The sequence below is a fragment of the Leptopilina heterotoma genome, unplaced genomic scaffold, assembly GCF_015476425.1.
Source record: "Leptopilina heterotoma isolate Lh14 unplaced genomic scaffold, ASM1547642v1 Lhet_430, whole genome shotgun sequence".
Taxonomy (NCBI): Eukaryota; Metazoa; Arthropoda; class Insecta; order Hymenoptera; family Figitidae; genus Leptopilina; species Leptopilina heterotoma.
The window spans coordinates 304,559-330,103 of NW_025111082.1; the positions used below are offsets into that span (position 1 = coordinate 304,559).

The 25,545-nt window shown below is 32.6% G+C and overlaps 1 protein-coding gene across 1 annotated transcript in view; it reads right to left on the reverse strand.

Annotated features, from left to right (window-relative positions):
- The window catches only part of LOC122506758 (protein glass-like), an 83,442-nt gene extending 62,057 nt beyond the window's left edge, over window positions 1-21,385 (reverse strand). The window contains exon 1 of the mRNA XM_043619074.1: window positions 20,681-21,385. The gene's annotated coding sequence lies outside the window, so the exon portion shown is untranslated. The remainder of the gene's footprint in view (window positions 1-20,680) is intronic.
- Window positions 21,386-25,545: the final 4,160 nt, after the last annotated feature.

Genomic DNA, 25,545 nt, shown 5'->3' on the forward strand with positions numbered 1-25,545 from the left:
TTTACTAATTCAATCAGAATACTCAGTTTTATAACTATAATGATTCAGTTACTTCTTTGAAAATTACTGAAAGAAATATATGCTTAAAACTATTAGCTAAAGGCATAAAGTTCTACTGCTTTAACTATATATACAAATGTTTATATTAATACAGACAAATGAAATTCTCTCCATTCATTGTTTGTCAGATTATAAGCTATATATCCTTAGGACGTCCGTAGGTTATCCTATAAATATCCGGATGCTCTTAGGACAAAACCAACTATATAATATATGGTTATAGTTTAGTTTATATAATTTAGTTATATTAGTTAAGATAATTATGGAAATTATATAGGGAAATTTCTTTCAGTGTATTTCTATACTAATTATCAGTAACATGCAATTCTAGATATATAGCAATAAGTAGAATTCTTATTTATAATAATAAGTCAAATTTAGAGAGTGCAGGTGGTTGGTAAACATCAACCACAGAATGCAAGTATACTATCAATTTAAACTAACTGTTTAATACAATCAATGGTACACAGGAAAAAAAAGTCTGACTCCGTTTACACCTTAAATTCAGCCCATGTATTTCACATAAGTCTGTCCTTGTTTAATGGGGCTGACTCCGTTTACACCGTAAATTCAGCCTCGAAAACGGGCTAAAAGTAAAACTTTTTTTTTAGTGTGTAGGTACTTATTGCTACCCAATGGGAAATTAACCATTGGCGCAATAATGGGCCTATATTGGGAGCCAGCAGTACTAATGATGGTGCAATAATAGCAACCAATATTGGGCCACTATTGCTAGAGTCTTGGGATGATCACGACTTTGCCAAGCATTGGCAGCCAATATTGAATCACTATTGTCTGCCAAGGAAAATGCTGGACTTGACTTTCCAAGCCTTGGTTATTCATTGGCAACAAAGATTGGACCAATATTAATGACCAATTATTTACCAATGCTTTAAAATTAAATTAATGCTTGGTTATTTCTTGGTTTCCAATACTGAATCAACGTTTGAAATTAATTTAATTAGAACACTCTGTTAAAAACAGAATGTGATAAAAATCAGACTCAGATAATATTTGTCTAAGTTTGAGAATGCAAGCGTCTCTTCTTATATAGAACTGGTGAAACAACTTGTTATCGAAAGCAAGAAACTTTGGCGCACCCTGGTGGCACTTATCCTAAGTAATTTCAAGCATATACTTTGAAGCAGCGCGGGACATTTCAAAATCGAACACCAGGGTGCCCAAGAGCTACTTTCACTCACTAACAAGTTGCTTCACCAGTTCTATATTAGAAGAGACGCTTGCTTCTAATTAAATTAATTATTTTTCCTTCTCTAGATTAGTGATTCCATTTATTTTTGAAAAATTTTTGCTATTGGTTGGTATTTGTAAAATATTGATTTCAAACGTTGGTTCACTATTGGTAACCAAGAACTAACCAAGCATTAAATTAATTTTAAAGCATTGGTAAATAACACAGGCACACAAAAAAAAGTCAAAACCCAGAGGTCACACCCCCCTATCCCCATGTTTTTGGGGTCGCTGAACCCGAATATGACGATGAAAAATTTTTTTCATCGGCAATTTTCCCGCTACCACCCCCTTACACCTGCTCCCGGGGGTTGGAATTTCAGTTTAAAAAAAGTGGAGTAGGGTGACTATTCCTATGTTTTTTGGGTCGCTAAAACCAAAAAAGACTACCAAAAACAAATTCTTCCCACCCTTAACCCCCTACAACCCCCTTAACAACCCCGGGGTGAGGGGTCGAAATTCGAATTTTCACGAAAAGTCGATTACGGTGTCTAAACCTACGTTTTTGGGTCGCTGAAACCAAAAAAGACTACCAAAATCAAATCCTTTCCACCCTCAACCCCCTACAACCCTCTGCAATAATTTTTGATAATTAATATTTAATTTTCAATTTCCCAAAAATCGATCCGTTTTATTGGAAAAAATTATTGCAGGGTGTTGTAGGGGGTTGAGGGTGGAAAGGATTTCATTTTGGTAGTCTTTTTTGGTTTCAGCGACCCAAAAAACGTAGGTTTAGACACCGTAATCGACTTTTCGTGAAAATTCGAATTTCGACCCCTCACCCCGGGGTTGTTAAGGGGGTTGTAGGGGGTTAAGGGAGGGAAGAATTTGTTTTTGGTAGTCTTTTTTGGTTTTAGCGACCCAAAAAACATAGAAATAGACACTCTACTCCACTTTTTTTTGAACTGAAATTCCAACCCCCGGGGGCAGGTGTAAGGGGGTGGTAGCGGGAAAATGGCCGATGAAAAAAATTTTTAATGGTCATATTCGGTTTCAGCGACCCCAAAAACATGGGAATAGGGGGGTGTGATCTCTGGGTTTTGACTTTTTTTTGTGTGCCTGTGTAATTGGTCATTAATATTGGTCCAATCTTTGTTGCCAATGAATAACCAAGGCTTGGAAAGTTCGGCATTGGCCTTGGCAGCCATTAGTGATTCAATATTGGCTCCCAGTGCTTGGCAAAGTCGTAATCATCCCAAGACTATCAATAATAGCCCGATATTGGTTGCCAATGTTTGACCAAGAAAAAACTGTTGGCAGCCAATATTGTTCCATTATTTAGCCAATGGTGACCATTGGCAATTTCCCATTGCGGGTATTGGTCGTATAATAATTGATAATGACTATACTTATATAGCTAATTCTCACAACTATTAATCGCACAACTACCAACAGTTATGCTTACCAATCATTTAAACTCACAACATACAAATTTCATTAAAATAATTCAATAAACAAATGTAAAATTAATAAAATAAAATTATTAAATTTTAATTTACATCAATTATAACTACCACCGATTATAATAGGCACTATCATTGGTTGTAAATATTATTGATTGACATACTTATTACCATTGATTGCAACTATCAATTGAAAGTTATAGTAGATTAAAAGAAAGGATCAAGTTTTTCACTACATAATTAAAATTGTTATCAGTTGAAAGTGACAAAAAGGAATAGATTCGAATAATGACCAATTAGAAAGATTAGTTAAAGGCAAATTTGGCATTCAATTAACATACAGAACCATTCATTAACCTGAAACGTCTTTAAGAACGATAACATGAATTTCTCGTAAAATGAATAACGTCAAACGGGAAGCGGTATTATATCAGTAAAACCTGATAACCTTTAAAGAGAATTCCTTCATTTTGATAAAAAAGAAAAATTAGAAGAAGGTTAAAACACGTGATTGCAAAAGCCTCCTCTTTCTTTCTTTCTCCTGAAAGGAAAAAAGGATCAAAAAAAGAAAGTAACGGCATCCAGAAGAGGGCTCAACTCACCAAGTCCTGAGATAAGGGTATGAGGAGAGGAAAAAAGGGGGAATATAAATTTCGGCAGAAGAGGGACCACATGCTCGTGAGAAAAAAGTCACCGTCACAACGTTTTTGCATGCACGTGCTGGAATTCAGTTTATGATAAAATAGCGTAAAGCGTAAACAGTATATAACGTTTTTTTTAAATGCAACAGGATGAAATCGACTTGTACCGATTCAGAAGTCGTCATTTTTAATGTTTGAGGCGAAGAGAGCTTGTTCTCTGCGTGTGCATCTGCAAACGTCCGAAAGACATCTGCAAAAAGCGTTAATTACCCCTGGTGTGTTTTGGTAATTCAATGCATTAAATTTACACGGTGCTTAACAGCAGCAAATGTGTACAAAAGCAGAACAAAATATCCTTCCACTGCGGTGTATTTCCAAAAATAGCGATTGCCGTTATATGTGCACATATTTTGTATTTTATGTTCTTTCAGGTTAAACCAACTTTGGCGGAACTTTAGCGTTATTTCATTAACTTTTCCTTATTGTCAGGATAATAATTTTCTTAAAAACTACATATTTCTCATTTCTCTCAAGACTTCATATATCTTTCCGAATATTGCTGAATCTTTCTTTTCTGATAAATTCGAAATACGTGTAATAGAATCTGCTGTCCAAATGATAACAAGGAAAACATGTAACTAACTGAGAATATATAGTAATTAACATTGGTTACAACTGCCATTAATGAGTATTACTGCAATATAAATACAAGGAAGTGTAAATATACTATATACATATACTATTGTAACTGCCACACACTATTATTTTCATTCATTCAAAACAATTTTTTTACAATAATCTATTTTAAGATACAAATTCCTTTTTTTTGTACTTTTTGACACAGTGGAGCGAAATGAATTTACATGATAAATCTCAGTGAATTTATAAAAATTGATAAAAATGAGTATTCTAATCTCTTAGCAATTTATCACTGATATGAATTTCGTGTATACATTTGCTTCGTAGATTGACACCCACGGCATGTCCCGTGATTTCTTAAACATTTCACTTCTTTGGTGTCAATTATTCAGGTGCAAAAACAGGGTCTAGATGTGTGACGCTGAAATATCACGCTACGAATTCTACGTATCGACAGGTATAATTATTTATCACTTTTTGCGTAGGACACTATAAAATATTTGATATTAAAGTCACATAAGAGTTTCTTTTTGGTACATGACAGATCGATTAATATTTTAACATACCCAAATAACAAAAATAACTATTACAAATAATTAAATTGTTTTTAATTAATTTCCTGAAAATCGTATTCTTTTTTACCAGACAAGATTACCTATGGTAATCGTGTGGAGAAATTCTTCACTAGGTACACACATATGAAGTGGAATAAAAGCAGAAGGAGAGGAAAGAAGAAAAAGTATTAAGGCACACGCGCCTTTAGCTAGGATATGAGAAACGTTTCATGGCGGTACCATTAGTGCGTATTCGCGGCTTGTAAGTCTGGCTTATCTTTGATCGGATCGTCGATGTCGTCGTGGTCTTATAGTCGTAGATGGTCCATACTCCGTTCAAGGTTCACGCGATACACCTGTTACCAGAACCCTCTGCTCCTTCTCTTTCAGACTTTGTCGTCTCTTTTTGTTTATCCCTTCTTTCTTTTTTCATCCGAGACCACGCATCCTTTCTCCTCATTTGTAAAAGTGTTTCTTCTACTCCCTTTCCTTTCTTTATCCCTCAAAGAGTCTCGATAATAAATTATCTGCTCATCACTTCTCTCTTTCCTTTCCGCTCTCTTTTATAATGTTCTTCATTGCTCTGTTTCTTTTTTATTGCTTTCCCGCGACTCCCCAAGCCTCTCATCTTCAATTTGCGTGTGATTATTTATTTTTAATTTATTCCTTCTTTGCCTCGCGCAGTCACGATTGGTCCAAACATTCATATGAACCAAAGCTCATGAATCGAGTGGCTTTATGTCTTTTGTGTGTGGCCATTCAGATCGTGAAAAAAACGAACTGTACCGAAATTCAGGACTAGCCAGACTGGCGACGCGACACTTTCGAGGTCTCTTTTCTTTGTAAAGGATATATAAATGAGAAGCCGGGAAGAAGAACTCGCCGAGCGCTCCAACGCATGCGTTAATATCAGTCGGGTAGCAGTGACAGGCCCAGAGGCGCTCACTGATCCCCGACTGATATTAGAGAATACATTGGCGCGCTCGGCGAGTTCTTCTTCCCGGCTCCTCAAATATATACTTTGACCTCCTTTTTATTATGAATGGGACCTTCTACTTGATGATCCTCACCATTCAAATCTTATTTCTCATTAGCGCAGTACATTTCTTTCTCTGTGAACCAATTTTTCACGACGAGATTTTTTTGCATTTAAAGGACATTGTTAAAAATAGTCCATTTTTCGACCCGATATGATACATATATGTATCATATCGGGTATATGTACTCATTCACTCTATACATGTGGGGAATGGGATGAAATCTTCCCTTTCTTTGATCATGTATCTAAACAGAGCCATTCATAAAAAAATTAATTAAACAAATAAACTAATGTTCAAAAATTATTTGTATCTATGTATTATTTACAAATATGAATCGGTGTTACAAAAACACTTTAACTTTCTATAACTTCAAATTGTATTCAGATTAATTGCTGTTCTACAGATTTTTAATTTTAAGGGATGAAATAGGGGTGGTTTTTAAAAATAGGAGGTTTTAAAAGATACATCCATCTGAAAATAAAGCTTTATTAATTTAAGAACATTATATCATCTACCTTACAAATGCATTCATTTGCAGCAGGTAGAGAGTTTTATCATTTATTAGTTTTTTTATAAAGAATTTTCACTTCTAGGGATGAAATAGGATTAGTATATTTTTAATAGGGTTGTTTTTTGCTTGAATTATGGGTTTTATATTTGCAAGTAATACATACAAAAAAATTTTTAACATTAGATTATTCGTTTTATTAATTTTTTTATGAATGGCTCTGTTTAGATACATGCTCAAAGAAAGGGGTGATTTAACCCCTTTCCCCACATGTATAGGGTAAATGAGTATGTATTTCTTGTTCCTTATGAAGTAATGAGAGAATTGATATGCGAATTTTAGGTTCTGTCGGATCGAAAAATCGACTATTTTTAACACTGTCCTTTCTAATCAATATTCTTTAAGACGAGAAAATATTTTTTTACATACACAAAAGAAAAAATTGCATTGGCCGCCAGAGTTTGAAGGTTGGCCTAACTTTGGCAAGCGAAGTTTTGGTTGCCAGAGTTTGCCCAACTTTGCCAAGTACTAGTGCCCACAGTTGGCCCGACTTTGCAAGCCAACCATTAAATGCAGAGTTTAACCAACCGTCGGGCCAACTTTGGCGACAAAGGTTGGCACAACTCATCAAAACGTAGTTTAAAAGACTTTCAGTTTCGGTTGGCCGAACTCTGGGCCACGGTTGGCCCGACGGTTGTCAAAACTCAAGAAAAGCAGTAGAATTGACTTATAGTTTTTTGGTCGGCCGAACTCTGGGCCACGGTTGGCCCAACGGTTGGCAAAACTATGTCAAATGCAGTTTAAATGACTGAAACTTTCTTGGTTTGCAGAACTCTGGGCCACGGTTGGCTCGACGGTTGGCAAAACTATGTGAAACGCAGTTTAATTGACTTACATTATTTTGGTCGGCCGAACTCTGGGCCACGGTTGGCTCGACGGTTGGCAAAACTATGTGAAACGCAGTTTAATTGACTTACATTATTTTGGTCGGCCGAACTCTGGGCCACGGTTGGCCCGACTGTTGCAGCTTTAATATACATTTTGCGTTATGCACTCCCATGTGAGCGTAGCGTAGTGGTCAGTGTATAAGTCTTCGGTGCGTTAGGTTAGGGGTTCGATCCCAGCGAGCGTTAGATATTTTCGAAAATGTATGTATGAGATTGTGTTTAATAATAATAGGTAAAGGTTCTATCTGATGTCCCCGCTAATAATAACCTATTAATTGTTTAAATAATTTAGTTTTTTAATAATTTTTACCTTTGGCTGTTGAAGTTGGACAAACTTTGAAAATTGTGGTTGGCCCAACTTACGCATCTAAAGTTGTGCAAACTTTGGCGTCAGTCTTTGGACCAACACGGAAAAAAAGAAATTAGCTGCAGCAGTAAACAGATGTTTGCTGTGAAATCTTTGAAAATTAGCTACCATAGCTAAGAAGTTTGCAGTGGCAGCGAACATGTTAGCTGTGACAGCAAACATTAGTGAAAATTTATTCGAGTTTGCTGTCATAGCGAACTTGTTTGATCTCATAGCGAACTTGTTCGCTGTTCCTATTTCAACGAACAAGGTTTGCTGTGGCAGCAAAATGTTCGCTGCCACATCAAACCCTTTCTATGCGTGAACCATTGAAATGTATAGTTGGCACAACATATGCATTGTAAGTTGGGCCAACTTCCTTATGAGTTGTCGGGCCAACCATCGTCGCCATTAGACGGCGAACCGTTATATCATCTGTATGGTTGGCCCAACCTCTGGCACGAGAAGTTGGACCGACTTTGTAAAAATTAGCCCAACTATGGGCCGACCAAAAAAACGCACCTGGGAATGAAGCGAACCATAATATATATATATATATATATATATACCTATATTACAAAAAGTTATCGCCGACGCTGTTTTAAGATTCTGTAAGGGTCACCTCTCCCAAGAGGCCGTCAAAACTTATGTCAAATTTGACCTATTTTTTGACCTACAGGTCAAAAAAGGACCAATAACGGCCTCCATATGGGCCGTTACATTAGGTCAAAATTTATGTCAAATTTGACCTATTTTTTGACCTGCAGTTCAAAAGGGGCTCAGAAGGGCTTTTACGATACGTCAAAATCTAGGTTAAATTTGACCTATAGATTAAAAGGCCTGTCACATTACGTTGACAGTTACGTTAAGTCAAATTCAACTTTATTTAATTTTTAAATAAATATACTTCAGTTTCAAAGAATTTGGCCAATAACCCACTTTATAAAAATTAAGATAAATATTAAAATTAGAGTAAGAGGGTTGGCGCGCAGGGGGGCAAGGACCTTCTAGTATATATATAATATATATAATGAAACGTATATAAGAAAAATGAAAAATACTTTTTTTAAATCATCTTTACATTTATTATTTTTCAAGATAATAAAGGAATAAAAAATTTCTTTTATAACAATAATGGAGATAAGACAAAAATCACTTTTGAAGTCGATGAGGAGTGATGAAGAAATCTTGAGTATTGAATTTCTTGGATCAACATACAAGATGAGATGAGAGTGATCTAAAAAAATATTATCTTTCGACTAAAAGGATCATCACTCCTTCAAGCGTTCGAGTAAATTATGCGGGAGTCAGGCTGGTTTTCTAATGCACAGGTCTCTCTCTCTCTCTCTCTCTCTCTCTCTATCGATGATATTGATTTTCATAAGACTTTTTCATAAGCGGAACAAGTATATGCATTCCCCTTGCACACTCGCGGTAGTGTATACATCTGTTGAGGAAGCAGCGACCTGCAACAGGAGGGTGGAATCACGGTCAAGGTCGTCGAACAACCCTGAGCCACGTGCACTCTCACCCACCCTACGAATTTGACGCTTGACAGAACAACTAACGACTTTATCCCTTTCGTTACCCTTTTTCAATCTGTTCGCTTTTCATATATGTATATACATAGCCATAGAAAAACAGCTCTTTGCATATCTACAGACACTTAGTGAACACGATGCACTTGTTTATTATATGAAAATAATAATTCCCTTGGCTGAATCCATTTCCAATTAAACCAGTTGACAAACTTTAATTTAATAGCTTTACATGTGGCTAAAATATGTTATTATACTTAAAAAATAATGAGGTCATTTCAAATCGTCAAACACATATTTTTTGGTATTTTCCAAAACCACTATTTTTAACGAAGTTATGCACATTTAAACTTTAAGTGATAAAACTATAATGGGCAGGAAAAAAAATGTTTTTCTTGATTTCATTTTGCATATTTTAGTTGTAACGAAGATTTTAATATTAGTTGTTTATATTGAGAGTTAATCCCCTTTGTGTAATTTCCACGAAGTAATATAAGGAGACTTATAACGACCATGTAAAGTTGAAGAAAACTTGGCCCCAAATTAGGCTATCGGCTATTGGAAAATTTTAAACGCATTCAGCTTTTAAAGTACTGTGAAGTATTTAATAACTATTCTACAGTGCGGCTTTAAAGCAGAAGGCGCTATTTAGTTTTAAATTTTCCAGAGGAGGTCGCGCTTAACAGTTCACCACCGGAAAACGTAAGTACACAGGAAAAAAAAAGTCTGACTCCGTTTACACCTTAAATTCAGCCCATGTATTTCATATAAGTCTGTCCTTGTTTAACGGGGCTGACTCCGTTTACATCTTAAATTTAGCCTCAAAAATAGGCTGAAAGTAAAACTTTTTTTTTAGTGCGTATAGGTATATAGTCTAATGAATACGGATACGAGAACAGGGCATTGGAAAGAAAAAGACGCAGACAGCTTCTGTCATTTTTTTTGCATGACCTGTTCCCGTATCCATATTAATTCTTATTTCATTCCAGAAAATTACAAACGTAACCTACAATTTTTTGCTTCTAAAGGATGATCTTAAAGTTCTGAACGTTCAAATGAACGAAATTTATTTATTTTCTTCTTTAATTTAAATATTTATTACAATAATTTTTTGTCGATATAAAATAAATGAAATATAAAGTTTCTAAGTGTGAAATTTAAGTTTTTAATTTTTATTGCAAACAATAAATTATAAAAACATTTCTACACACTAAAAAAAAAGTTTTACTTTTAGCCCGTTTTCGAGGCTGAATTTACGGTGTAAACGGAGTCAGCCCCATTAAACAAGGACAGACTTATGTGAAATACATGGGCTGAATTTAAGGTGTAAACGGAGTCAGACTTTTTTTTTCCTGTGTAATAAAAAGTGTTTCGTTCATTTGAACGTTCAAAACTTGTGGATCATTCTAAAGGTACCTTTCTTTCGAATATAGTACACAGGAAAAAAAGGCTGACTTCGTTTATACCTTAAATTCAGCCCATGTATTTCACATAAGTCTGTCCTTGTTTAACGGAGCTGACTCCGTTTACACCTTAAATTCAGACTCAAAAATAGGCTGAAAGTAAGACTTTTTTTATTGTGTAAAGAAAGCAGGAAAAAATGTTTATAACATTTGAAAAATTAAATAATAAGCAATTACAGTAAATACGTATTAGATTTTCATAATATAGTACACTATTAAGATAATTTTTTTTTAATTTATAAATAACTGTTCTTTATTAGTGTAATAAATATCATATTGCAATTTTAAATAAGTGCTTTATATAGTGTTACAAGCTCGGAAAGATTGATAGATTCAAAATTATATTATCAATAATTACTATCAATGATAATTAAAATCAGTATAATAATAGTTAATGGTAGTTACAATCATAAATAAATGTTAGTCATTTTTGCTATAATCATAGCTATAATTAATAGTAAGAAATCTATGGTATAGTTACAATAATTTGGTATAGTAATAGAATTTGAAGGTCATTACAGTCTGTTGATAGTGACTATTAATGGTAATTAATAGTAGATTTTATTTAGTTATGTCGATTATCTGCCAATTGTAAGTGCAGTATAATTAGGAAACAAAAGAGAAAACACACTATATTGTAATAATACCAATAAATTAGTGACATGTGTATTTTACAGAGACTTATAAAAAATGTAAAAAAGAAGTTTATGAGGCGAGAAGCAGGTGGAAGGAGTTAAAAAAGGTTTTTTCCTTCCCCATACCCAAGACATCAAGATACTTTCTACCAGTCACTTCCCGAATGGACTAAAACTCAGGTAAAATACCATTGGTCCACTCATTATATCCAGTCACCTGTAAGCCCCGTTGAAGAAACAAGAAACTCATCAAGAGAGGTAAGTGTGTGTTTCAGTATTGGTGCGGGTGTCACACAAGAAGCCCTCCTACGCGCGTCTATTACCAGCTGCTCAACGATTCGATTAGATGAGGTATTTTTCAAAAAACTCAAAACGACCTGACCGACTGCTTCTATAAATGAGTGTTCCCAACTGAAAACCTTTTCTTTATTATTCATATTCGAAAATTTATGCCTCTTTTTATAGTCTATACATGCAATTTCCTTCCTATCAAGGAAATCGTAAAATGTTTCTTAATAAATTTTGGAAAATATTTTTCACGCCTCATAATTATTATTAGCCTTTTTACATATATACACACTTACGACATCTATACATATTGATGATAATCTTGTAAATTATGTTCCAAATTCTTTTAAGCGATCATTATAATTTCTTTCGGTTTTTTATAATTTATTCAACTTTTTTGTCCAATATTTTGTTGAATTTTAATTAAATTATTTATTAGTTGTAACTAACACTGATTTTATTCATTTTTTCTAATTCCTCTGGTGTCAATTAGTAATTTGCACTATATAAACGCAAATTATAACAATACTCTTATATAATTGCAACGACTATTGTTTGAATTTACTATAGTATACTTTTAAGGGCAAGTCAAAGTTAAAAAATGTAAACAAACCAAACACTAAAATCGCAAATTTTTGGCAGCCTTTATTTCTAATGAAATTAACATTTTTACACTTTCTTTACAAAAATCGTAAGTTAAGAGTGTCAAAGCTTGGAACATAACCATATTTAATTATAAGTATTAAAAAGCAATTTTTAAAATAATAAAATGACCACTAAAATAGCACTATTGACGCGTCGTAAAAATTAAACTGTTTGAGTATGACAGACGCGCGAACCCTGAGAAAGACTCAGAGAGCGATTGGTCAATCACAAAGAGGAAAAGGGTAAATTTCCCATTCCCATTTGTGACCATCGTATCGCTGACTGGGACTTTCTCACCGTCCGTGCCAAACACATTTAAACTTTTCATGACGTGAGACGATTGCTGTTTATCGATGAGTGCACTTTTTGTTTTATAATGAAACTACTTTTTTTCTCATTTTTTTAGCTCTGTTAAGTAGGTATATAATAGTTACCGAATTCAACACTTCAGTTCACACTGTAAAAAGAAAGGTACTAATTTAGTACCAAAAATGGTACTAAATCGTAATTTGGTTCTATTTTAGTACCGAAATCAGCTCTAATTTAGAACCTTTTTTTTATAGTGCACCATTTTCATAAAGAAAATGTGAATTTATATTTACAAAAATGAGACGTTTCAAAAATGTTTCTCTATTCGGTCTTCTACTGTTGCTTATTTTCGTTCAAAAAAATGTAATTTTTAAATATGATATCCAAATCAGTAATAGAAACCAAATTTGTGGTGTAAGTTTTTAGTTTAAAGTAAAATTCAAGTGAATTAGTCCGGTTTATGCGTAGAAGTGACCTGCTAAAAAATTAGTGCTTGTGTGTATATCACTGTTAGAAATATCCATATGAATTTTCAATAACATGTAAGTGAAGTCCATATCAATCCGTGTCATTGAATTTTTAGTTGAATATTCAATAGCAACTGTGATTGAAAATTCAATAACATGGAACTGAAAATTCAATAACATGGAATTGAAAATTCAATAACATGAAATTGAACATTCAATAACATTAATATGAAAATTAAGTAAGTTTGACCAGTATATTGTGTAAAGGTACATACACTGTAAAAAATTTTTTAGAGAAAATTCACAAAAATTTCTTCTTTTCTGTGAATTTTACAATTAATGATGAATATTTACCAAGATTGAAGAAAATAATTGTAGTTTATAGAGATTCGTTTTATTTCACAAAATATGTTTGATTACAAAACTATTTAACAAAATATTTTTCACAAACCATAACAAACAATTATGTAGAACAATAATAAAATAGTATCAATATTATATTAATCATAACCCACACTAACAATAAAATTACTTATCCCTAGAAATTGAAATTCGTCGAAATTAACTGATGTACACAAGTAGATTAAAAATTCACTATTGATGTTCAATAAATAATTATAAAATATAATATTATAATATATTTATTTTGAATTAAATTTTAAACACTCATTTTTTATTTAAAACACTGTAAAAACAAGAAGAGTTTCACGCGCGGATGTATAGTTCCTATGGCAAATGCTGTAAAGCAACTGACGCTAAAAGGACCTTTTGTCAAAAACTTCTAAGAAATTGTAGAAATTTTCCAAACCAGATGTGACAAACATTTCAAAAAAAAAAAATTTTAAATAACAGTATTGAATTTTCCATAACAGTAATGAATTTTCAATAACAGTATTGAATTTTCAATAACAGTATCGAATTTTCAATAACAGTCATGAATTTTCAATAACTGTGTCTGTATTTTTCAATTACAAACCAATGGATTTTCATTTTTTCAATAACAGTAATGAATTTTCAATAACTGCGTTTGTATTTTCAATTACAAACCAATTAATAATTGTAATTACTATTGATTGTAACCACATAGATTAAATAATTACACACTTTAAGGTAAATAATTCAATCTAATATAACTAGAAAAAGGGGTATCACATTTCTCTTGCTTGTTATTTCAACATATATACTAATTTCTCCACCCATTGTTAATACCATTAATTGGAATCAGTTACTAATTAGCTAAATTTTTTAAACTCATTAGTGTATATACACCGTAAAAAATGCCTAGGACCCGTATACCAGGAATTGACTAGGTTTCCTAGTTACGAGAGGAGCCAACTATAGAATCCTGGTCAAAGTAATAAGATTCAAGCATAGTTAAAGTGACCAGGAAAATTAGTCGATGTAATCAGGAAAAAATAGTCAAATTGACTAGGAGAATAATATTAGATTTACACTGTGTATCATAATTATTTGAAATTGCTAATCAAATTCTTATTATCAAATAAAAGAGAAAAACTAATTAAAAGAAAAAAATTAATTATTGTATATTTGAACATATTTATATTTGACTTTCTATTTATATTCCTTGGAATTAATTTAAACTTATGAAATAAATATTTGACGCAGGGGGGACGCAAACACCTGAACCTAACGAATACGCACTTTGAAACCCGGAACGATAACCACTACACTAAACATGACTTGGTATTTTAATTTTTTAATAGACACTAGATTTTCGAGTCAAAATACAATACTTAATCAGATGATGTTTTATACATTTCGAGTACACAATTTTATACACTTGTCAAAAACTATTTATTTTTAATTATTTATGACATTCAAATGAAAATAAATTTAAATACACAAATTATTGCAAAGGTAAATTTTCAAACACACTGCGCGATTAAAATAGTAGAAATGTTGTCACCACGTGCGTAAAAATTTCGATGATTTATATTGAAACCTAACCAAAAAAGTCTGAAAGAATTGACTAATATAATTAAATAGTTTACTTTCTAAAACATGGACTATCTATATTTCCAGAGGTTCCGAGAAACCAGCAATTTTGATGTATGTAAGAACTCCATTTTATGTACAAAAAATAGACGCGAGTAATGATAAAAAATCGTTTTAGGAAATCACGATAAATGACGCGAAAGATATAGAGGTAAACACTGTCAGAACAGAAGCAGACGCGTGCGCATTATGGAAATAGGCAAAATTACTAAAATCCTAGTCAATTTGACTAGGATTTGCAGGGTTGTTTTTGCCAGGCTTGAATTTGTTGAATCAACCTAGCGATCCTAACCATAATGATTAGGAATCCTTATTACTTTTACTAGATTAAGATTAACTATAGAGTCATAGTTAATAATACCATCGAGATTTTTTTCGGTGTACGCACAATAATTGAAATCAGTGATCCAAGTTTAGAGAGCAATTATGATAATAAGTTAATAGCTATACAAACTACTACTAAATACTACCTACTAACATTGATTCTCTAGAATAACAGTGTTGGTATTTACCAACACTACTCTTGAGTAACATTTTTATTTTGCCTAGTGATAATTTGTGATTGGCACGCGTATGACTTGGTAATGGCTAAGGTTAACAGGTAGTCTCGTTCCCATCACACGTCGATCGGTCCTTGTCAGGTCAAAAAAGAGCAACCGTGATGACTCGTATAAGAAACAGACTTGGTAACATCAAAGTGAATTTAAGCGTCGATGGATCTTATTATGTTAAAATTTATAAATATTCATTACCGTTACAGATGTAATAGGCCGTATCTAAAATCAAATGACTAGGCCACACTGGCTTTATATTTCTTTCTCACGGTTCAACTCATTCGCGACGTGTTTCTCTTTTTTCAATTCTATGTGCCATCAAAAAATAGCATTGTTTTTGTAAATAATCTCGGGAAACATTTACGATACAATCAATCAGCAGTAAAATGTGAGATCTCGTTAAAAATGGAAATTGATTCGAAAAATTACACACCCACACATTTAATATAATCATAACTTCTAGGTCTTATCTTACGCATGTTTGGAATAACGCGTAAATATTTTATATACAAAATTATTTTTAAAAATGCGAGCGCATGCATAAAATAAGCATAAAACGCCAAAGTGTGCGCTCCGATTAAAGAATATTTATTGTGAGAGTGTGTTCGATCGGATACGGGGCGAAATTTGTTATTATACTCGTAAACGCTCATCATCGCGTTTCTGATCACGATAGTTGTCCTTAACAGTTGGTCCTATACAAGAAAAGACTTCGAATCAAGTAAGAATAAAGATCGATACATGAAGATAAGGTCCAAGTATCGCGCCTACGTTTTTGCTCCCTTACAGACGTGCACTTTACATACACTCACACACGCGGCTTTTGTAGATGCATTTAAATTTTTGCCTGTATGCGTAAGTAGATGGCGTCGTTTGATTAAGTGCAGTAGCCGCGCTCATTCGCGCAATTACACCAAATGGATTTCCTAATTGCGGCGCCGAGAGATTGCTCACGTTCGATCATCAGCAACAGAGATCGACAAAAATCATTCCAGGCTGTTCAAGGATCCGTTTCCAAAGCAGGTAAATGTCATTTCCTTATGATTTAAATTATTATAAATAATAACATAATATTTATAGATAATTTATCTACAATCTAATTTTTTTTAAGTGTATAAAATCAGTTTTATAAAGATAAAAATTTAATTAAATTACATTCAACATATTCTGAACACCTACACGTTAGACGTACATTCTTATACTTTGAGGCAAATTACACGTGTTTCTCTATATAGGAAACAAATACAAAACACTTGGGTCATTAAAAGATAAATTTATGAAGATTCTAATAGATAATTGCAGAATTATATTATAACGTTTCAGCTAAATTGAATTGCCTCGCATTTTCTTCCGTCGGCAAAATGTTTACACACATCGCCAATCAACGACTAATATTATCCAACGCATTTCAAAATATTGTATTGATCTGTTTTTACTAAATTGAAACATAAAATAAAGAAAAATTTTATGAAATAAATTGTATGCAACTGATGTTTACTAAATCTAGTTATTCTGGGGCAGAATTTCTTTTTCAGTTAATAAGGCGAAGTGAATTTATCATATTTCTGCACGGGAATTTAAAAAAATGTACTAAAATATGTGAAATGTTTAAAATTATAAATCAATACAGCTTTTATAAATAAAAATATTTGAACACTTAAACTGCAATTACATTTGAAAAAAATATTTGAATTGTGTAGAAACTGGATTGAAATTTCATGTTTAAGGAAATGAAATGATATTGGCAATAGGCGCAAAGTCCGCTAACGCGCGCTAATTGTTGGGCACACGTCAAGTGCGCGAAGCGTGAAGAGACACGCGTATTTGAAGGTTGATGTGCGTGACTGTGAATAGAGCCGGGTAAATATATTGAGGAACTGGGGGAGCGAGAAATCGTTCTACGTGGACGCCCTTAACACGTATATATACGTATATGTGCTCCACTTCCGACGCTTAGCGCCGCGACGCTTCGTCGCTTACCACGCGCGATTATGCCTCCCTCGCACATATACATTACCACTTGTGGTATAATTATTTTTCAACCCTTACTTTTCTAAATTTAAATCTTGAAATCTCGACATACTTTTAATTATATATATGATAATGAAAGAATTTATTTTCTTATTCCCTACATTGTAAAAAAGATAAGTGTCTTCGTTTGAGATATTTACGTAGTCATTTTTAAGACGTTTATTGGCGTCTATTAGCCTTCTAAAATGCGCACATTTAGAGTTTATGTGTTTCATCTAAGACGCTCGTCAAATAAGACACTTAAAAGACATTTGTAAACGTCCAAATGTCTTCTTTTAAGACATTTAGAGAAGACTTTTTAAATTTCTAAACTTTTTTGTCAAGTATCAACCAATTTTCACACAGGAGCTCTGAATAATATAGTATAATAAAAATAAAATCTGATGAAAAAGGACAAAAAGTTTTCTGAAGTCAAAACAAAATCACTCTCTTAGAAAAAATAATTCAGAAGGCAAAAATCACTACCTATTCTTTTCCATGTTCATCCATAAAATATATTCAACAGTTAATTAATTAATAAATTTATCTATTTAACTTAATAAGGGCATTCGGGAAAAAATAGTGGTTTCGTGATAGACGTCTCATTTAAAAAGAAAGAATATTTTGGGTCGGGATTTTTTGGAAAATAAAAAGAAACGCTCTGTGACCCGCGCCCTTCTCGGAATTTTGCAAAATTTTCATAAATAATTATTGAAAAAATTGTTTAAACATACGGAAAAAAGGGGTTTGGAATTGACGTCTCATTTTGAGAGGATAATTCATCAGCACGGTTTCGTCTAATTATCCTGACAAATGCGAACGAGATATCTCTAATTATTTAGGAGTGAGACGACACGCGGGAAAACATTTTTTGAGGGCGATTTTTACAGGGCCCTTAAATTAAATATTTTTAATTTTGTCATGCAATGGAATTTATCAAGTGGTAAAAATATGGAGATAAATATATGGTGTTGAAATATCAGTCTTCCAAATCAAAATTAATAAAAAAAACACTACGTAATTTTTAACGTTTCAACGGTACGACCGTCTTCAGCATAAAATATATACAGTAGGAAAAGCTATCCGTCAGTCATAGGAAAGTATGGGAATCGCATAAGTCTGTCTCACTCCCACTCATGGGATATGACTGACGTGGTAGGTTTTCGTACTGTATATAATATCACTGCTTTGGAAACTACTAAATGTAATTCATCACAGATAACGTGCGCGCGTATTTACTATTAAATAATAAGTCATTGTGAGAATTTCTGAGGTGGTCATCTGCATCCATATAATATCTATTATACAGTAGAATCTCGGTTATTCGAGCCCCGATTATCCGAGGCACTAAACATGCTCGGATAATACGGAATAACTCGGATAAAACGGATCGAGTGACTGAATCAGGAAAAAAAATTTACAGAACCACTTATGTGATCATTGCATTTGAAATTTCGTCTATTTTTGTCGTTTAATATTATTCTAACACTATTTAAACACATGGAAAATAATTAAAAATTTTGAAATTTTCATTTGTTCCGTGTTATCCGAGTTTTCGATTATCCGAGGCACCTCTTCCCCACATTACCTCAGATAATCGAGATTCTACTGTATATTTATATTTTCTTACATCAAATACATTTATTGTTCTCAAGTGTCAAAAATTTTTTTATTGTTATAATTATATGTATATTTATTGACAAAAATTATTAAAAACGGAAGTATATACTAAATTCAACTGAAAGGCATAAATTCATAAACAAATAATATTTAAATAGAAATCAAATTTTATTGAAGAAATAAGTAATTAAACTAAAAGTTTTTTAAGATTTTAAAAATTTAGCGACACAAAGAACAATAATTTATTCAATACTTATTTGTATAACTTGAATATTATATTTCAGTTTGAAATATAAACATTTTTTTAAAACCGACAGCATGATTTTAATTCATAAACCAATTTTCACCCTTTTGGCTTTTGTGATTATTTTACTGATTAGTAATCGAATTAAAATTTTCGGAAGTATAGAAATATAAAAAGATTAAAAACTATAATTGAATAAGTTAAATCTCGTCAACATAAATATAAATAATTATTTATTGAAGACATTAATCAGAATCAATATCAGTAAATGGATTTTAAAATTATTTTTTATTTGTATTGACGTCAATAAAAATAAATAACCGCGTATCAGTATATACACAAATAAATCGAAAGTATAAATTTATAGTATTAAGTAATCTATATATATATATATATAGAGGATTTATGTAAATAAAAAATATACGTGAAAAAAATATTTATGATTGAGAATGTAATGAAATCGAAAAGAAAAAAACTGTTTCATAATGAATAATATATATATTGTATATGATAGTCTATATAACACGACATTGTACATACATACTGAACGTAATAAATTTTTTATTCTAAAGATTATTATATAATATTCCTAGATAACAGGTCATAATGGTTGATGGTGTGAATATTATTCTCAATTAAATCAGTAACTTTTAAACAAATGTACTTTTTTGTTAATTTTGTAATCTAATGAAGCCTCTGAAGTAGGTATATATTGAAAATCGATCGTTTATATTCTAATTGCGATTTTTAATATATATATATAAAATTAAATGTGCGATTATCAATGTACAAGGTTTTGAAATACCTCGACAACGCTATATATATATATATATTATACATTTTCAACGAATTAAAATATGGAGCAACTTGGTTCTTTTTTTGATTATGTATAACGTACTGTTTATTTATAATCCCCTAATGGAACTTCTTATTCATATATCAGACATTTAAATAATCATAAAAGTCATTTTTAATAATTTTAATTAGAGAAAGATTTTTAGTTCTACAATTAAAATTTATATAAATAGCCGTGTTTTGAGAATTATATATTAAATTTAAGAGTACCTAAATAACACTTTTACACGAATTTATTTATTTGTCTCGATTTAACTGGAATTTTCACTTATCAATCACTAAAAAAATTCTCTTTCTTGTCGAGACAAATATATATAAAGCGAAGAAAAATAAATTCTTCCGAGTATCTATTAGTAATTTTTTCAAGTGTATACGTTTCATTGCAAAAAAAATTAATTTTCAAGCTTGAGAGTAAAATAAAGTCAAAAGTAATTAAATTATTTACAAAATATTAGTCGTTTAATTCTCATCCATGTGGAACAATTTATCAACATATATAAATTTTACTCAAACAAAAAATGTCAAGGTTTCAGTTATCAATAAATATTCCTGTCGACACGTGACAAAACTTGATTTCCTCTTAAATATAAATATGCAAGAAAACAATGATTTTGTCCTTTATAGTTAAGAATTTTATAAATGCTTACCCAGTCTTTGCTAAATTCTAATGAACACGAACTCGCATCTGCCAATCTTCCAATAATCAGTCCTTTCAACTCCTTAGGAGGGTATGAACCCAAAAAGTTGCTACTCCCGCGCAAATTATCCGAAGAACCTCAAAACTCAGTTGTTCACGTTACACGTGAAATAATAACACTTATTAGAAAAAGAAATTTTTTTTCCAAAAATAAAACTCACGATTTTTCTAGATCCGACGCACGATCTTGTTTGTAAATAAAATTTCCGGCTTCACATGAAAACAAATTTAAATCACCACACGAAGCGTTGTTATCATCACCCACAATTCTCGTGACCTTCGCGCAAAAATAATTCTCACTTGTCTCTTTAATAACTCGACAACTTAAATCGTCACAGACTCTCAAAAGTCATTCGTATTCTTGAAAAGAAAAAAAAGGTATCGAAAATATTTTTTTAAAATACCTTGTTCTTGTTGCTACAAAAATGTTTGATTGATTATGAATTTTCACAGAAAAATGTTTAACTTGCTTGTGACGATAAAGTTAGAAGGATGACATATTCTGTGTATACAAATATACAAACGATTGAAAACTTGCCAGTAGCGCGGTCTCGCGCCGACTGGGAGACGAAGTTGCAGCGGGTGTTTGTGAGTTTCACCTTCGGTCCAAGTCGGTTCCCTTCGCCCCTCTCCACGTGCACCGGCACTTCGAGTTCCTTCGCACTCCCCCCACTCGCCTGATTTCATTCTTTCTCTCTCTCTCCCGTCCCGCTTCTGGAAATCGCACCCTCGCACGTCGTGTGTGTACCAGCGCCACTCTCTCGCTCCCGCTTACCACCACCACTACCACTTCGGGACGGTCGTCGGCAAGACTCGCCCCTCTACACGCGGACTACAGTAGATACAGTAGGCGCGAGGTAGGCACCAAGTAGATACACGAATACTCCGTGTAGAGACTGGCGCACGTATGTGAAATCATGAACCACGCCTACTCCCTACTTAAATGTATCGTCTGACAAACTCTTTTTCCCCTGCCCCCTCATGGGCGTTTTTTTACAGAGGGGTACTTTTTCCTTTTTTTAACCCCTCATTGTGATTTGATGTTTAGGGTTTATAGTTTCCTATGTGAAGAAGAATAAATATCTTGGCGTGACTTGGGGCGGTCATGAAGCTGAGAAAATTGCAGTGCTATCGATTTACGTACAAGGCAGATGGAAAAAAATTTTTCGTTCGCTTCAATTATTATGAGAAAAGACAAAGGATGAATATCTATACTCTGTTCAATGAGAAAATTTTCTCGGTCGCGCAGAATTTTTTCTTTCAAAGAGGAAAAAAATTTTAAAATTGCGTTTTACTATACTTTTTTTCTTAAATGCGCATATCCAGTGACAATTTCGTATTTCACTCTACATCAAGAAGATGTGACCACCTCCCTTCCCACATGAACCTGATCCAGACAAAAGCGTGATTTATAACTCTATAAACGGAACATTCAAATTCTATGTATAATAAATACATAGAATTACATACTCATAAAATTACATACTCATAATAAATTTATGAGAAATTAAATAATTTAACAAATTAAGTTCCCAATGGGAAATTTACAACTGGCGTAGTACTGCGCCAGCACTGGCATGGCACTGGGATGATAACGCCGTCTGGTGCTGCCGAAGTACTGTCTATGTCAGTGCTGCCCGGCAGCGCTGGCGCAGCACTGGACCAGTGCTGGCTGAGAATATTCCCGCAATGATTACACTACAGATTGTCCAAAACAAAAGGTCCAAGACCGAAAGTCCAAACCGGAAGGTCCAATGGACGGAAAGCCCAAAGGTCAAATTGTCCAAAAGTTGTAAAGTCAAAAGGACTTAATGTCCAAAAAATTGGATTGTCCAAAGTTAAAAAAAATTTTTTTTTTGTGCGTGTTTGTGAGATGCAGAATGTCCTCCAGAAACAATCCTGACGGCGAACCCAACACTGACCGTAGTTGCTCTTGCATCACAATCATTCCTTCTTCTGCACTGCCAATATATTTTCGTGTCCTTGCCAGAGGAATGTTTTGTGTACAAAAAACCCTCCACGTGTAAATAACGCGATTTTCCTACTAAAACGATTTCCCCTTCAATGTCCCAGTGGGAAATTTCCAACCGGCGCGGATCCTCACCTGTACCGACGCCGGAGTAGTGGTACTGGCTGGGAACCGCCTGCCTACCGCCCGAGAACTGGTATTCTACCAAAAGATGACTTGGCCAGGAGCTGGCTGGCCATCCGTCTCGGAACTGGCATTCTACCGCCCGGTAACCGGCCGCGAAGAGCCGTTCCGTGTATAATTCAACCGGCTGGGACCCGGCACTGTACCGACTGCGGATATCTTTCATTTCCTAGCCAGATGTGCGCTGGCAATGCTGGCATTCTACCGCCTGACAACCGGCTCGGATCAAAATAATAATTTCAACAAATATCAATAAAAAAATAATAATTAATTGCAAAAGATAAATACTGATAACAATTCATTGACAGTTCACTTTACACATTTTTTTATTTCTTTATACACTTAAACGCAATTTTTTATTACATACACATTTGAAAAATCCTAACGCTTGGGGGTACGAACCTACGCCTAACCGAATATTTACGCACCGAAATCTCGCACGCTAACCACTATGCTACGCTCGCATGGAACTCTCAAACCTTAAATGCTTTCAAGTCTCACTAGCTAAAATGAAAATTGTAAAATTACTACGCGGCAATAGGCAATTTGGAAATACGAACTGATGTAATACCGGTATATTTTCAATACTTTACTGAATGTGTATTTATGAATATTTCAATATTTCGTTTAAAAAAAATGTTATATTTTTATTATTATGTTTTTTAATATTTTATTACATAATATATCGAATAATATGAACATAACTTCACTGCAAAACAAAATTTATAACATATAAGTAATAGTATTAAATTGAATAAAATTTTAATGCACAACACATTTTTTTAATTATTTAATTTGCAGAAAAGTGTCAATAAATAATTACTTAATATATTGTTTAAATTAAAAAGAGATTATTAATTAATTAATAATAATCTCTTTTTTATATATTGTATTTAATATGTTAGGTATTTATTGTAGGCATTATAATATATTGATCACATTTTCTTTCAAGTTAAATATATTTTACTTCTTTCAAATTAATATATTATTTATTAAAAATTATTTATTTAATTGCGCATTAATAAAGTTGGATTTTTATATATATAATGAAAAAATTAAGTTTCTTTTATTCTTCCTTTGCATGAATACTATTAATTTATTTATTGGTTAACTAATAATAATATTATAATAAATGCAATTAGTTATTGTAATAATTAATTATAATAATAAAATAAATTTATGATTATACTGATAATGTAAACTATAACAATAAATGACGAGATCCGCAGTCGGATCCGCCCCAGCACCGAGCCAGTACAGACCTAACATCCGTCATTCTTCCGACGCGCGTAGAAGAATGAAATCTGCAGGCGGAACAAATCCAGTACCGCGCCAGTACTGACGAAAGTAGAAAGGCGGATACAAAAGTCGGAGCCTAATCTGTTCCGCGCCGGTTGCATTTTAGGATCCGAATCGGTACAGACCATCGGTGCTGGCGGTCCGTACGGGCGCGGATCCCAGGCGGTTGTATAATCCGACATTCGTCCGACTTTTCCTCCTGGGGTCAGACATTTTAACTAAATTTGCAACTTAAAACCGCACGAAAATTTTGATGTGATCCGAACGCGAAAAATGTTTTGACACGACTGTTACTGTAACCAGGGAAACTTCATATCAAACAAAAGACAATATGTATACGAAATATACTTGTTTAAATTTTTCATTCTTTTTTATTTCGGATTTTTGATTTTTTTTCTTTTTGGATTTTAAAGTGGTGGACTTTTTGTCGTTTGGAGTTTTTGGAAATTTTGGACTTTCTAAGTTTTGGACATTTTTATCTTCGGACATTCTAACTATTGGAAATTTTTACCATTGGACATTATAACTATTGGACATTCTAAATTTGGACCTTTTATTTTGGACATTCTGTCTGACAAATTTATTATACAATAAATGCCGTATTTTTATTAATTAGTCGTAAATTAATAATTATAAATAATTTAACAACAAAATTGTAAATAATATTAATAAATAGTTATTATTCATAAAATATTTCTTTTCTTAAAGAAATTGTATTTAAGATGGAGACTAACAATGGATATAGTAAATGAAGTAGAAAAAAATTGTTTATAACATTTAAAAATTAAATAATAAACAATTACAGTAAGTGTGCATTAGATTTTCATATTTTAGTACCTAACAATTGGAATCTAGAAATATCGCAAACCTATGAAAATAAACAAAATTGCTGACGAGGGGAATCGAACCTACGACCTACGGACTAACAGACTAACGCTCTAACCACTATGCTAACGACACATGTGTACAGTAAAGTATTAATAATATCTCAGTATCATTCAGACATACAATTGTTGAGTCAAAGATAAGAAAAAAATAGGGATACGTTAGAAATAATAAATTGAAATAAAATAAATTAAACTAAATTTTTAATAATTAAATTAAATTACTTTACTTATTGCATTTAACATTTTACGTAATTCTTAAATTACGTGGTAATTTTTTAATAATTTTTTATTCGTAGTAAGAAGTATAATAGTATTTTAATAGGAACCAAATTATTATTGAGATTAAAGTTTAAATTTTGTTTATAATTTTAATTTGTTTAAATAATTTATTATTTACAAAATTAGACAATTGTGTTAAATTGTTATTATTAAATTTAATAAAAATAAAAAAAAAATTGGACAAGTGCGAGTTGAACT